The sequence below is a fragment of the Schistocerca nitens genome, chromosome 9, assembly GCF_023898315.1.
Source record: "Schistocerca nitens isolate TAMUIC-IGC-003100 chromosome 9, iqSchNite1.1, whole genome shotgun sequence".
NCBI classification, from domain to species: domain Eukaryota; kingdom Metazoa; phylum Arthropoda; class Insecta; order Orthoptera; family Acrididae; genus Schistocerca; species Schistocerca nitens.
Genome location: NC_064622.1, coordinates 281,905,339 through 281,921,018, shown reverse-complemented (window position 1 = coordinate 281,921,018; position 15,680 = coordinate 281,905,339). Strand labels below are relative to the sequence as shown.

At 44.1% G+C, this 15,680-nt stretch overlaps 1 pseudogene; it reads right to left on the bottom strand.

Annotated features, from left to right (window-relative positions):
- Positions 1 to 11,965: 11,965 nt before the first annotated feature.
- LOC126204858 (5S ribosomal RNA) lies at positions 11,966 to 12,082 on the bottom strand (annotated as a pseudogene).
- Positions 12,083 to 15,680: the final 3,598 nt, after the last annotated feature.

The following is a 15,680-nucleotide window of genomic DNA, read 5'->3' as shown; positions in this document are numbered from 1 at the left end:
CTGGTGCCTTAGAACCACGTGAGCTGTGACACTTTGCATCATCTTGCTGGTCGATGCCATCATGCCGAGGGAAAACAAACTGCATGTAGGTATGAACGGACATGCTTCCAAAGGGTATGTGCGTACTTTTGTTGATTCATTGTGCCTTCCAAAACGACGAGATCGTCCAGGGAATTCCACGAAAACATTCTCCAGACCATAACGCTCCCTCTTTCGGCCTAGTTGCTTACGACGATTTTGCCGGACCATACAAGCCAATCTGTCCGATGGCGAATGAAACATGATTCATCTGAAAAGGCCAACTGTCGCCACTCAGTGGGCTTCCAGTTTCTGTATGGGCGTGTCAGTTCATCGTAAATGAGCAGCAGTCAGCTTGGGTGTATGTATGAACCAGGGGCCTGATCCGGATGACCATAAGCAGCAACGATCGCTGAACTGTCATTGGGTAGGAACTGTTGGTAGACCGTTGGTTCATCTGCGTGGTCAGTTGCTCAACAGGTGCACGTCCGTCTTCTCGTACACATCTCCACAGCCATTGTTCACTCCTGTCATCTATGGTCTGTGGAGCACCATAGTTGCACGGCGACAGTTTCGGATAGCGCCATTTTTCACGCACGGTATACTTTCACGACGGCGGCACACGAACCGTTTACAACCTTAGCCGTATCGTAAATGCTTCCATCCTTGGCCTGAAAGCCAAAGATTATGCCCTTCTAGATGTCGCATAAATCGGTTCGCTTCCGAACTACTGCACGTTCCACTACCAGTGCTGCCACTTTCAGTCTGTGGTTTGTAATTGTACGTTGACGTAGAACATACGTGGTGGTTACATGAATATGAATGGACTGTGTACATTGAGAAACACTGCACTGACGATGGAATTTATCACTGCTCACAGCTCAGGACAGCTTCTCGAAGATGGAGCATTAACACACGTACATTTGGTATACTACAGTGCAGTAGAATGTAGACCTCGAAAGCAGAAGAAAAATGGTTCAAATGGCTCTGAGCACTATGGGACTCAACTGCTGAGGTCATTAGTCCCCTAGAACTTAGAACTAGTTAAACCTAACTAACCTAAGGACATCACAAACATCCATGCCCGAGGCAGGATTCGAACCTGCGACCGTAGCGGTCTTGCGGCTCCAGACTGCAGCGCCTTTAACCGCACGGCGAAAGCAGAAGAAGTGTACAAAGAAAAGTACATCACCAAGCATCATCCTAAGTAGAATTAACTTTATTGGCGTATGTTAAAATTTACAAGAACTGAGCCTTTTAAGCCACGGACAACTGGACAAGAATTCTGACAAAGGTTTGCTCGCACTATAGAATTTCAGAAAATGGCTTTAAACCTTAAAAAAAATAATTTCATACAAAATCATTTAATTTTATTGATCGCAGTAATAGATTATTTTACAACCGATTACTAGTTTCGGTTGTTTATCAACCATCTTCAGATCACTCATGTTAGAGCTACTGTGCTACACACAGCGTAAGCTAGAACTCCAACATGTGATACTGTATCTGGGAACATGCTCTCTAATGAGCCAAGTTTTCAATACAGTTGGAGTACAGAGTCATAGACTGCAATTCTGTAGCATGTCTATTAAGAACTGTACCTGAGTACAAAGTTGACGTGTCTTCGTTACGAATTGTAACTCGTCAATGATGTTGTTGTTGTGGTCTTCAGTCCAGAGACTGGTTTATTGCAGCTCTCCATGCTACCCTATCCTGTGCAAGCTTCTTAATCTCCCAGTACCTACTGCAACCTACATCCTTCTGAATCTGCTTAGTGTATGCATCTCTACGATTTTTACCCTCCGCGCTGCCCTCTAACACTAAATTGGTGATCCATTGATGCCTCAGAACATGTCCTACCAACCGACCCCGTCTTCTAGTCAAGTTGTGCCCCAAATTTTCTCTTCTCCCCGATTCTATTCAATACCTCCTCATTATTTATGTGATCTACCCATATAATCTTCAGCATTCTTCTGTAGCACCACATTTCGAAAGCTTCTATTCTCTTCTTATCTAAACTATATATCGTCCATGTTTCATTTCCATACATGGCTACACTCCGTACAAATACTTTCAGAAACGACTTCCTGACACTTAAATGTATACTCGATGTTAACAAATTCCTCTTCTTCAGGAACGCTTTCCTTGCCATTGCCAGTCTACATTTTATATCCTTTCTACTTTTACCATCATCAGTTATTTAGCTCCCCAAATAGTAAAACTCATTTATTACTTTAAGTGTCTCATTTGCTAATCTAATTTCCTCAGCATCACGCGATTTAATACCTTCTACATTCAATTATCCTCCTTTTGCTTTTGTTGATGTTCATCTTATATCCTCCTTTCAAGACACTGTCCATTCCGTTGAACTGCTCGTGTCTTCATTACGAATTGTAACTCGTCAATGATAGAAATGTAAAATACAAAAAATGTAAAAGTTAGTCAAAGCATCTTTGTCCGCGTTTGGAGCCATCAGAGCACTTAACTACTGTGCATCGTTACGAGCCGCCACTAACATGAGTATGAAATATTGTTCTCGCTAATACAATGTTATAGCTAATTGTACGGTTGTGCGTATCAAAGGAGGTGTCAACGCATCGTCCTCGAGTTTGTATAAAATACTGCACTCCTCTCTGCAGTAACTTACGAATTCTTGCAGACACCCTCTGTCCTCTTGTGTAGCTGCGAAAACCGAAGAATGAACAGTGAATCAACACAATTAGTTAATAATTTGCGCAACGGAATTTTACTATGCAAGTGTCCCGTACATCGTAGCCTCGTACAGTGATAAACTTAACTTACACACTGAAAGAAAACAGTTATGTATCTGAGTGTGTAATGCACATACCGGAATTTGTTACAAAAAGACAACATCGTCAGCATGGGCAAAAAAGGATTACAGAAAATAACATTGAGGATGTGTAATGTCAGTGAGAACTATTTAGAATAAATGTATATTCAGTGGAAGTTACCTAAAATAATACGGGTTCCAACCACAGTATTACGATACACAGGGACACATAGTAAAGGCGCAAAATTGGTGGTCATGTGTCACCGAACGTGCAAGCCTCGCGGACTCTTACAACAATTATCATTCTAATAAGTCAATGATGAAGACTTTGAGAATGGGAGTCAGATAATGCAAGACATAGGAAGCAAGAACATCCACGAGAGCCAGTCCGCGTGTCGAATTACCGATTGGTCGTTATGTACGGTAAGATACAGAATCCAGGATTTGGGAAGGAAATCAATAACATCCTTTTAAAAAGTGATTTTAAGTCGAAATTTCCACTGTATCCTTTCGTATTTTGTACTCCTACAATGATTGCATGCGGATAACCTTACACCAGTCTGTTATGTGAAATTGGTTGCCCCTTTAGAAAATGTATCTTCAGTATAAAATATAGTCAGTTAAATGTTTTTAAGTGTTCTGAATTAAAGGAAACATAGGAAACCTGATCCTTTGATCTCACTGTACCAGGACACGAAACGCGATCAATATGACTTTTCTTTATTTTTGCTGCAGCGAGTAGCTTCTCCCAATTTTTGCTTCATAGTTTAATTTTGAGATCAGCCTTCTCTAGCTGTAGGGAAATTATTCTCTGAACATATTTCGTCCTCGGAGATCTCTTCCATCAAGATGCACGTGAAAGCTTTTGTGGTGTGATTCGTGACCTGATACCTCACTTGCTTGAGCCGTGCCTGCGGAAGAAAAAGCCCCGAGTTCGAGTACCGGTTCTGAGCACTTTTTCAGCCTAGTAGGAAGTTACACTTGACCTTATACCCTGCTGCTCACTAAGAGTACAATACTTTCTCCCACCTAATTATCTGTTGTAGCCATTCACTTTTGCAATTAAGTATAAACTACCGAGTAACCTAAGTGATTGTTAAATCATACTCTTTTTAAGCAGGTTGTGACACTTTATTTAGCTGTCACGATAGGTCACCCCGCGATCCAAAGCAAATAAGCTCTCTACTCTCACCTTTAAGTTATTCTTTATTGTGTTGTTATTGCATTATTTGCTTTTCCGATTTCTTATCATTCTTCCTCGTGGTCTTTTCTCCATTATGTCTGCTTTTTCCATACTCGTTGAGCTTCCTTCTCTCACTCTCTGTTGCCACCAAGAGAGAAAGTTCCATAGATAACAAGCGAATTATAGCTTTCAGTCGAGGGACAGGCGATTAATTTTGAGTATACACAGAAGTCAAACTACTGAACTGGACATTAATGGTGGCAACAAAGAAGCAAAAGAAACGGGTGTCCTCTGTCCGTTACTTATTTAATATGCCCGTCGAGGAGGCAATAACAACAATGATGAAAAAGACGACTGGAATCAAAATTAATAGATTCATATTCGCTGCACCAGATTTGTCGATGACATAGCAATAGTGGCAGGTCTAAAATCCAGAGACCACAAAATTGAAACTGAAAATAAATACCAAGAAGGCAAGAGCCATAATATAGACCCGAGAGGAGATGGAAGGAAAGGTGACAAAAAAAACTAGCAGTGAGCAACTCGAGGAAAAATCAAACTTCACTAATTCGGAAACATTGTTGAGGCAAAGAATAGATGTCTGAACGCAATATACAAAAGACCGGCACTGACCAGGAGTGCCTTCAAAAATAAGAAGCACCTTCTATTGAACGAGCACACCAGCTTTCACAATATGAAAATATTTGTAGAGATCTTTGTGTGGAGTGTCCTGACATACCGATGTGAGACCTGGACGTTAACAGGGCAGGAGAACGTTTGCCTCGAAGCTGCAGAAACTTGTTTCTCGTGGAGAAATACAAGAACTAGCTGAACTGACAAGATAACGAATCATATGTCTCTACAGGATGTAGAAGAGAAGACAAAACTGTTGAAAATTATAGGCCAACGCAAAATAAAATTTGTTGGACACCTTAACTCTACATGATATTCTTCTACAAAACATTTCTCAAGGCAAAATCGTAGTGAAAAAAAACCAGGGGACGATCGCGAAACAGGATCAGTGGGATGGAATGTTCATCATCCATGGAGATGAAGAGGACTACTGAAGAGAGGAAGCTTTGACTGCAGAGACAAGTCTTAGCCTTTTGTAAGAAGAAAAAGTGAATTTCACATAGTAGCACCTCGTTCCATCCATGCGACTGCTGTGCCGATCTCAAAAACCACAGTGAACTGTTCCTTTTGGTAATGATATGAGCGTTAAAAGTAAATTTAAAGCATATGAATACGTGGTGTCTGTTTTTTTGACACATCTGAAAGAACAGACAAGACGCATTCGTATAATTGATGTGCCAAGCTGGGCAATACATCTGATCTCCAGTGGGAATCTCAGAGTAGCGAACAGTGAGTAAAATGGACGGGGACTGCAGATAAGTGGCGCTCGGTGGGAGTGTGGATCGACCGTGAGACATGCCCAGACAGTCCGCGCAGTTCCGGTAACGCTTACCCGGGGACCAGAATTCGACGGCCTCCCGCGAGAATTTTCCTAGACCTACGGCCAATTACTGACGTCTGGCTGGATGGACATATTCCGTGACTTGATGTCCTCTGAATTACAGCTTTCTATTGTCCTCCTTGAAGGATTGCTCGTTCCTGTCCAGAAACCAAACGGTGGAACGTCCATCAGTGACTATTGCCCCCTACCGATCCTGAGCTGTGATATGAAGTTCTTTTACCGGCTTCTGGCAACACGTCTCAGGAGGGTCGCCAGATACGTGGTGTCCCACAATCAGGCATCTTTAGAAGGCGATCACAACACGCGGACTGGCTTACGTCCATACCGTCGCATGATCGCGCTTACGGCGACGCGGCTCATCAAGGGGGCCCTGGCTTTCCTTGATTTCCGTCAGTCCTTCGAGAGGGGTGATCATTATTATCTGACAGGGGTGATGCGGCAAATGGGCGTCCCAGAGAGCTTCGTGGAGGTCATAATACGTCTACTCTGGGCGCGACATCTAGGCCCCTGTTCAATGGTTGTCTTAAGCCGCCCATCCTGGGACAACGATCGCAATCCTGTACGCTCTCGCCATGGAACCGTTACTTGGCCGCCTCCGCTGACGCCTCATCGGGATGACTCTTGGCGAAAATACTTTTTGTAGCACGGCCTGTGCAAACTGCCTGGTCCTCCTCCTGCGTTCAGGCAGCGCTGCAGTTAGTGGGCTCCAACGGCGCTGTTTCGGTCAGCGTCCTCAGTGTTCGCAATTCTCGCGCGTTGCCCATAGGCCGTGGGTTGCCCAGTGACTGCGTCGTTCCGCTGCGGGTCTGCGACATGGTACGATGTCTGGGTATTGATTTTACAACCGACTTAATACCAGGCGCTTATTACGCGGGATCCGAACAGAGCTTCGTGACCATCGACTGCGAACCCTGCACAAGATGCAAAGGGACCGTTCTAAAAATTTTTATGTCACATCGCGAATTCCGCACGTGACCCAGATTTTCCCCATCCCGTCGTCAATGGCCAGACGAATGTTGGCTGCACAGGGTTGCTTTATGAGTCAAGGGTTGTTATTTTAAATCAGCTACGAGCCTCTCACCCTTCAGAAGGACAAAGGAGGCCTCAGTCTGTCACATTCACAATCGGGCAACAGACCTCTTTGTAACACGCATGCCAAGATGTGGTGACGCTCTCGACATGCCTTACCTGCTTACTGGTGAAGGCCCTTACCACGAGGTCACTCATGGCCCCACTGCCGTTGACAAACGTCCCAGCGCCGTTTTTCTACTTGAGCTATGTATTTCTTGAATATAGCCACATCAGGACCGTCCTTCTCCCCCCTCGTCTACTGATGGCCAAGATAGCGTATGCTTCGCTGCAACAGCGGCTTCCACCGAATGTGATTGAAGAAAAACATCCCCTTGTGCGGTGGAACGCCGTGTGGCGGGCAGTGCACGTCCCTACTCTTGTGTCGGACGCCCAATCCACCTGGAGTGTGACGGTTAATGGGAAACCGCTCTGCCAGTCGCGTCTCCACCAAATCCACATGGTGCCATCACCATTACGTACCGCGAGTGGCGTGCAAGACGACGATGGCCATCAGCTTGTGTGTGGCGAGTCGAGTATTATTTGGCTTTTTGTCCGCCAGATGATGAAGTTCATCGCGCACATGATTCCTGACAGCATCAAATGATTCTCTTCCAGGACAGGGACTATTTTCCGCGTGCAAAGACCTACTCAGCGATTTGGATTAGCGGGGTGCAGTCCACTACCTGTTTAGTTGTGGTGACAAATCTGCCCTCGATTTCTGGCAATACCTTAATGACCGACATAGTGCAGTTGTCAAGAAGCCGAAGTACCAACAATATTTCTCTAACTTTCTCGGGAGCGCTTTCCACAGCCCCCTCGCATCTGGATCATCCATGCAAGGAGCAGCTGACATATGACACTTCTTGCATTTCACGGATTCGATCCCCTCAACGCTTCTTTATCCACACTTCCTGGAAGGGGCGCATCGATGATCTACTGAAGGATTACCACCAAGTGGGATTTTCTTTCCCTTGATGTCGAAGGTGATCGCCAGTCTTTGCGGGGACGTACTGGAGCGACGGAGGTGGATTCATTCATGACAAAGAATAAATAAATAAGTAAATAAATAAATAAATGTTATAAAAGGCTCCTGCCTTGTATCCTTCTTTCCCACTCCTTTTATTCGTAGAAGTTATTGGGGTCTTTCTTGATAGTGGCCAGCGCATGAAGTGGTGCACGTTTTCTTTTGGGCCTTCTTCTTCATAATTTAGGATAAAAGTGGCGGTGGCGTTAGTTTCCCTTTTCTTGTTTTGTAGTTTTAGTTAATTTCAGGAATGTAAGGATAAAAAAAAACAAAAAAATAAAAATAAAAAAAGGATTGCGTAGTGATTAACGCACCTGCTTAGTAAGGAGGAGATCCCGGGTTCGAATCCTGGTCCGGTACACATTTTCGCTCGTTGCCGCTGATTCCGCGTAATGTCCCACTGCAGCTGACAGCAGTGATCCCCTTCACCTTATATGTAAAATTTTCAAGCTTCCCAAATGAACATTCAGATTGTGACTCATTTTTCTCTCCCTCTCTGTCTCCCTCTCTCTCTCTGTCTCTTCTTTTCTGTCCCTGAAATAGAGGAAAATCTGTAGCGACATAACCAAGCATAGTATGTTGTGCCATGTACCTCTCGATAACGCTAAAAAGCTGATAACTGTACTTTACGCACATACCTATCACTGTCTCTATGTCATAACTAAAACCTTTAATCATAGTGTCTTGGGTTCTTTTGTATCACGTCAATATAGTTTCAGTTTGAAAGACAAGGACAAGATGTGGACAGACTTTATGATAAGTGAAACTGCATTCTCATCTTGAGCGCTTCAAGGGCTTCTCGGAGGAGAGAGTTTCCACCAGAAAATCACGGATAATAAGCGGAGATTGTAATGGGTGGTGACATCTGGGGATTTCTTCCAGAAAATCGATTGAAATACAAACAAATGCTGAAACTGGCATTTTATATCTCCCAATTGCCTTTTTTCGTACCGTTTCTGTTTTCTTCTGTACTTTGTATCCCACTTTTAGTCGACAACTGTAAGTACACTCGTATGTCTAATTTTTTCGCATAGATCCAAAAAAGTGGAATTATCTATTTTAATGAAAAACACTGCTATAGTCAATTACTCGAAACAGTTACTGTCCCCTAGCAAGAATACAGTAGTAATGTGTTGTACCCTTCTATTCGTACTTTATGACAGCGAAAAAGTCATCGCTTTTCTGATAAAAGGGAAAATAATTGAAAATGTACCCATCTATTTCAATTGGATTTATAAAAACTCTTTTTTTTTCCGCGGTGGAATGTGTCTTTTCCACAGAAATTCCGTCGGGACTCTTAGACAGAAGGTATCTTTTATTGGTCATCCACAACAAACTTTCGTTTGAATTTGGTAAGAAAACATGATAAATCTATGCTCCGAAGAATTATTGTGTCATTAATATTGCTGCATAATAGATCAAAAGCAACGAGTCCAAGTCAGAAAACCGAGCCACAAAGAAAAAGTAAAGTAAAATGATGACTAGTTTTATACAAGCAAATCGTCTTTCTTCGAATTGTATCACATATATGATAGCCACACATTTGCTAAGTTCTTTGACTAAGCCTCCTTGAGCATAAAGCAATTTATACTTTTTGACTTTACCCCAGTTACGTTTTATTGCCATTGCCCCTTCAGCCCCACTGAGGATGGAAGAACAGTGAACTGTGTTTTGAGCAAGGTGGCGTCCACAAATACTTTATTGTTAAACAGAAACTTACCTAAACAGTGAGCATTAATAAAATCCAAAGTTATGTTGTTTAGTAGATTCTTATTCGATCGTAGGTGGAAGGTGGAATAACATAACACGGAATACTGTGTCTGGAGTACGACTTACCGTGGGAACATCAAGCTCAAAAGTAGTGTTCAAATAAACAAAGATATCGCTAAAAGACTTAACAAATGTAATAAATGTCGCTGCTTGTGACCAACCGTTTATGACCTAGAAAAAGTGTTCAACATTGTGAGATGATGGAAAAAGTTCGGAAGTTCTCAGAAATACGTACAAGTAATATACAGAACTACAGAACCAAGAGGGAAGGGTAAGATTGGCAGACCAAGAACGACGTGTTCAGATTAGAAAGAGTGTAAGACAGAGGATCAATCTTTCATCCCTACTTTTCAGTCTATATGTCGAAGAAGCAATGTAGAAATAAAAGTAAGGTTCAACAGTGGGTTTAAAATTCAGAGTGAAAGGATGTCAATGATAAGACTTGCTGATGACATTTCTACGTTTAATGAAAGGAAATTTGGAAAATTTGTGGTAAATTCCTATGGACCAAACTGCTGAGGTAATCGGTCCCTAGTTTTACACACTACTTAATCTAACTTAAACTAACTTACGCTAAGGACAACACACACATCCATGTCCGAGGAACAACTCGAACCTCCGACAGGTTCAGCCGCGCGAACCGTGGCAAGGCGCCTCAGATGCGCGGCTACCCCGCGTGGCTTTAACGAAAGCGAAGAAGAATTAAGGGCCTGAAAGAACTGTCTGTTAGCACAGAATACTGATTGAGAGTAAGTCGAAGAAAGACGAAAGTAATAATAAGTTGTGGAAACGGCAACAGCGAGAAACTTAACATTAAAATTAGTCACAAAGAAGTCAAGTTTTGCTACCTAGGCAGCAGAATAACCCATGACGGACGGACAAAGGAGGACATAAAAAGCAGACTAGAACAGGCAAAGAGGTCATTCCTGATAACAAAAGGTCTAATAGTATCACAAATAGGCCTCGATTTGAGGAAGAAATTTCTGAGAATATACACTATGTGATCAAAATTATCCGGACAACTCCAAAAACACACGTTTTTCATATTAGGTGCATTGTGCTGCCACCTACTGCCAGGTACTCCATATCAGCGCCCTCAGTAGTCATTTGACATCGTGAGAGAGCAGAATGGGGCTCTCCGCGAAACTCACGGACTTCGAACGTGGTCAGGTGATTGGGTGTCACTTGTGTCATACGTCTGTACGCGAGATTTCCACACTACTAAACATCCCTAGGTCGACTGTTTCTGATGTGATAGTGAAGTGGAAACGTGAAGGGAAACGTACAGCACAAAAGCGTACAGGCCGACCGTCTGTTGACTGACAGAGACCGCCGACAGTTGAAGAGGGTCGTAACGTGTAACAGGCAGACATCTATTCAGACCACCACACAGGAACTCCAAACTGCATCAGGATCCACTGCAAGTACTATGACAGTTAGGAGGGAGGGGAGAAAAATTTTATTTCATGATCGAGTGGCTGCTCATAAGCCACACATCACGCCGGTGAATGCCAAATGACGCCTCGCTTGGTGTAAGGAGTTTAAACATTGGACGACTGAACAGTGGAGAAACGTATGGAGTGACGAATCACGGTACACAATTTGGCGATTCGATGGCAGGGTGTGGGTATGGTGAATGCCCGGTGAACGTCATCTGCCAGCGTGTGTACTGCAGACAGTAAAATTCGGAGGCGGTGGTCTTACGGTGTGATCGTGCTTTTCATGGAGGGAGCTTGCACCCCTTGTTGTTTTGCGGTTTTAAGTACCTTCTTGCTTCCCACTGTTGAAGAGCTATTCGGGGATGGCGAGTGCATCTTTGAACACGATCGAGCACCTGTTCATAATGTACGGCCTGTGGTGAAGTGGTTACACGACAATATCATCCCTGTAATGGACTGGCCTGCACAGAGTCCTGACCTGAATCCTATAGAACACGTCTGGGATGTTTGGGAACGCCGACTTCGTGACAGGCCTCACCGACCAACATCGATATCTGTCCTCCGTGCAGCACTCCGTGAAGAAAGGGCTGCCATTCCCCAAGAAACCTTCCAGCACCTGACTGAACGTATCCCTGCGAGAGTGGGAGCTGTCATCAAGGCTAATGGTGGGCCAACACCATACTGAATTCCAGTATTACCAATAGAGGGCACCATGAATTTGTTAAGTCATTTTCAGCCAGGTGTCCGGATAATTTTGATCAGATAGTGTACCTGTGGAGAACAATATATTATCTTAGTGAAACATGAACAGTGAGAGAAATGGAAAGACAGATTAGTCACTGTGTTTGCGATGTGATAGTGAAGAAGGATATTGAAAATGAACCGGATTGATAAAATTAAAAATAAGAAGGCTCTTCGCAGAATCGCCGAAGAAAAGAACAGGGTACTACTACCGGTGACAGGGCAACTAAAGCGGGAGATTTCTGAAATTGCTTCACCAAAGCACTCCGTCTTCAGGCCACAAGTGGCCCATCGGACCGTCGTGTCATCCTCACTTGAGGATGCGGATAGGAGGGGCGTGTGGTCAGCACACCGCTCTCCCGGTCGTTATGATGGTTTTCTTTGACCGGAGCCGCTACTATTCGGTCGAGTAGCTCCTCAATTGGCATCACGAGGCTAAGTGCACCCCGAAAAATGGCAACAGCGCATGGCGGCTGGATGGTCACCCATCCAAGTGCCGGCCACGCCCGACAGCGCTTAACTTCGGTGATCTCACGGGAACCGGTGTACCCACTGCGGCAAGGCCGTTGCCGCTTCACCAAAGGAGACGAAGTAAATATTCGAAGTGTGAATCAAGAACGGCTGCCAAAATAAGTAACTTAGAAATACGATGGGCGTTCAATAAGAAATGCAACACTTTTTTTCTCGGCTAATTTGAGTTAAATAATGCGGAATTTTTTGTGAGATGTCGGGAAATATTCCCGCCTCAGCCCCTATAGTGTGATGAGGTTTCTTCAGGTGGCGGCGCTATACGTTGCCCTCAAAATGGTATCTGTAACGGAGTTGTGTTCTAAGCAGAGAGTTCCCTTTGAGCTTATTTTGGCAGAAAACCACAGCGTCGCAGATATTCATAGGCGCCTGCAGAATGCCTACAGAGACCTGGCAGTGAATAAAGGTACGGTGAGTCGTTGGGCGAGGCGTTTGTCATCATCGCAATAATGTAGCGGAAACCTGTCCGGTTTCCCGTTTGCGGGCCAGCCGTACACAGCAGTGCTTCCTGGAGAGCTGGAACGTGCGGACACTCTCAATCGAGGCGATTGACAGACTACTAGCTGGGATACTCAAAGTTGCGTGTTTTCTGGTTTCCTCAGCACTAACACAAGACCATAATAAGTAACGAAGGAATATGTGTGCGTACTGCTTGCGCGCTACGCGGCTGATCTTGACAATTTTGTCGAACATAGTCAGTACCAACCAGAAACAAGACGGCAGTCCATGGAGCGGCGCCACAACGTCTCTCCTACTAAGAAAATGTTCAAAGCCACTCCTCCAGTCTGTTCTGGATCTCTGAAGGGTTTATTCTCTCTGATTTCCTTCACCAGGGTGCACCGATCAACTCCTAAGTGTATTGTGGTACTCCCCGCTCCCCCCTCCCCTCACCCCCACCCGAGAAAATTGAAAAAAAGACTGCAGCGTGTTCGTTGCCACAAAAATGCAAATGAACTTCTCCTTCTCCATGACAACGCAAGGTTTCATACAACTCTGCGCACCCAAAAGGAGCTCACAAAATTTCATTGGACCATTCTTTCTCATCCACCCTACTGCCCATATCTCGCACCTTCCAACTTCCATCTGTCGGGCAAAATGGAGGATGCACTCCATGGGAAGTAGTGCGTGGCTGATGGGGAGCTTTTTGATGCGGCAAGACGTTGGCTTCGACATCGCATAGCAGAGTGGTCCCATGCGGATCCCCCACTCCCCTCTCTCTAAGGTGGCGTAAAGCCGTCGTATTGGACGTCGATTATGTTGAAAAATAGTTTTTTGTAGGCAAAAGAGTGGGGAATAACATGGTGTACCGGAATCTTCAATAAAACCAATCTGCCTACGCTCAGTGCAGCGAAGCAGTTTAAATCACTTAATAACGGCAAATCTTCCTGTCTAGACTGTACAGCACTTAGGTTCCTTTCAAACTACACTAACACAATAGGACCATATTTAACAATCATATTCGTTGGTTCACTTGACTAAAGATCCGTACCAAAAAGCTTTACATTTTCACAGGTCACACCAATACTCAAGAAAGAAAACAGGAGTGATCCGATGAATTACAGACCCATACTGTTACGGCGTTAAGCGCCGGCACGCCAGTCGGGAACGACACAGCAGGGAAGGCTGTGAGAAGAGGCCAGCCAGTCACAGGTTGACCGAACTTCCCTCCCAGATGACAACGCTACAGCATCGGTGAAGAGGACACAGGCGCCACTCCCCGACTGGTAGCGGCCAGTCTAAGAGTAGCTTCAAGATTAGCGAGTTCTACAGCTGCGTCAAGATTAGCTACTAGGATAGAAGCGTCAACTCCAATCACTTACTTGCAACACAGACTTGGGAATTGTTATACGGAAGAGATTTCTTACTTTTTCTGTCGCCCTTTGCTTGCAACACATCTGTGTAGCACAAAGTTAGGTACTGTGTTTTTCTCATATTGTAATAAAACTCTTTAATTGAACATTGAAGGCCGCGCGGGATTAGCCGAGCGGTCTGGGGCGCTGCAGTCAGGGGCTGTGTGGCTGGTCCCGGCGGAGGTTCGAGTTCTCCCTCGGGCATGGGTGTGTGTGTTTGTCCTTAGGATAATTTAGGTTAAGTAGTGTGTAAGCTTAGGGACTGATGACCTTAGCAGTTAAGTCCCATAAGATTTCACACATATTTGAACATTTTTTGAATATTGAATGTTGTCTATCGATCCAAGAAAGCAGTTGTCCTACACACCCCATATTTGACGACTAAGCTGAATTTAACACATCATTTCCATCGATTTGCAGTAGGATTTTAGAACACATACTGTGTTCGAACACTGTGCATTACCTCTAAGACAACCGTCTACTGATTCACCACGGGTTCCGAAAATATCGTTCTGGCAAAACACCTCTATCTCTGTATTAGCACGAAGTAATGAGCGTTCAGATTCATTCCATATTTCTGGATTTCCAGAAGGCTTTTGATGCCGTTTCTCACAAGAGACTTCTGATAAACTTTACGCCCCTATGCAATCTCGCTTCAGCTCTGCGACTGAATTCGTGATTTCCTGTTAGAAAGGAACTGTCGGAAAGTCGTCGAGTAAAACAGAAGTAATATCTGACGTTCTCCGAGGAAGTGTTACAGCCCCTCAGCTGTTCCTGATCTACATAAGCGATTTAGAGGACAATCTGAGCTGCCTACGTAGACTTTCTGCAGATTATGCAGCCATTTGCCATCTTGTTCAGTTATCAAATGATCAAAAAGAATTTCAAAATGACTCAGACACGATATCTGTATAGTGCAAAAAGTTGCAATAAGGAAATTCTCAATAAGGAAAAGCATGAGTTCATGGACATGAACACGAAAAGGAATCCGTTAAATTTGGGTTATACGATAAATGAAGCAAATTTTAAAGCTATCAATTCATCTAAATACACAGGAATTACAATTACGAAGAACTTAAATTGGAACGATCACATACGATAGTGTTCTTGGAAAGACAAACCAAAGAATGCGTTTTGTTGGCAGAGCACCTAGAAGATACAATAGGTCTTCTAAAGAGACTGCCTAAATCACGCTTTTTCTCTCTTAGTATATTGCTGTGCGGTATCGAATCCTTACCAGATAGGATTGGCGAAGGACACCGGAATCGTACAAAGGAGGGTAGCTGGTTTTGTATTGCCGCGAAACAGCGCAGAGAGTGTCACGGATTTGATAAGCGAGTTGGGGTGGTAAACACTAAAACAAAGGCGTTTTTAGTTGCGGTACGATCTTCTCACGAAATGTCAGTCACCAGCTTCCTTCTCTGAATGCGAAAATATTTCACTGTCGGCAACCTATATAGCGAGAAACTGTCATCGTAATAAAATAAGAGAAACCAGAGAACGCACAGAAAGCATTAAGAGTTCATTTCTCCCAAGCGCTGTTAGAGAGTGGAACAGTAGAGAAATAGCCTAAAGCGGGTTCGAAGAATCCTCTACCAGGCTCTTGTGTGGGAACTGTAGAGTAGCCATTTATATGAATATGTAGAACGTATGGAAAACCTAACAAGAAGAAAGGACAGGGTGACAGGACGTATGTGACAGGACGTATAAAAGTCATACTCAGCTTGAAGTGGACATGACGAAAATCAATGCTCTACGTAATGCCGACTTGTCATCACTTCCTTCTTGTCC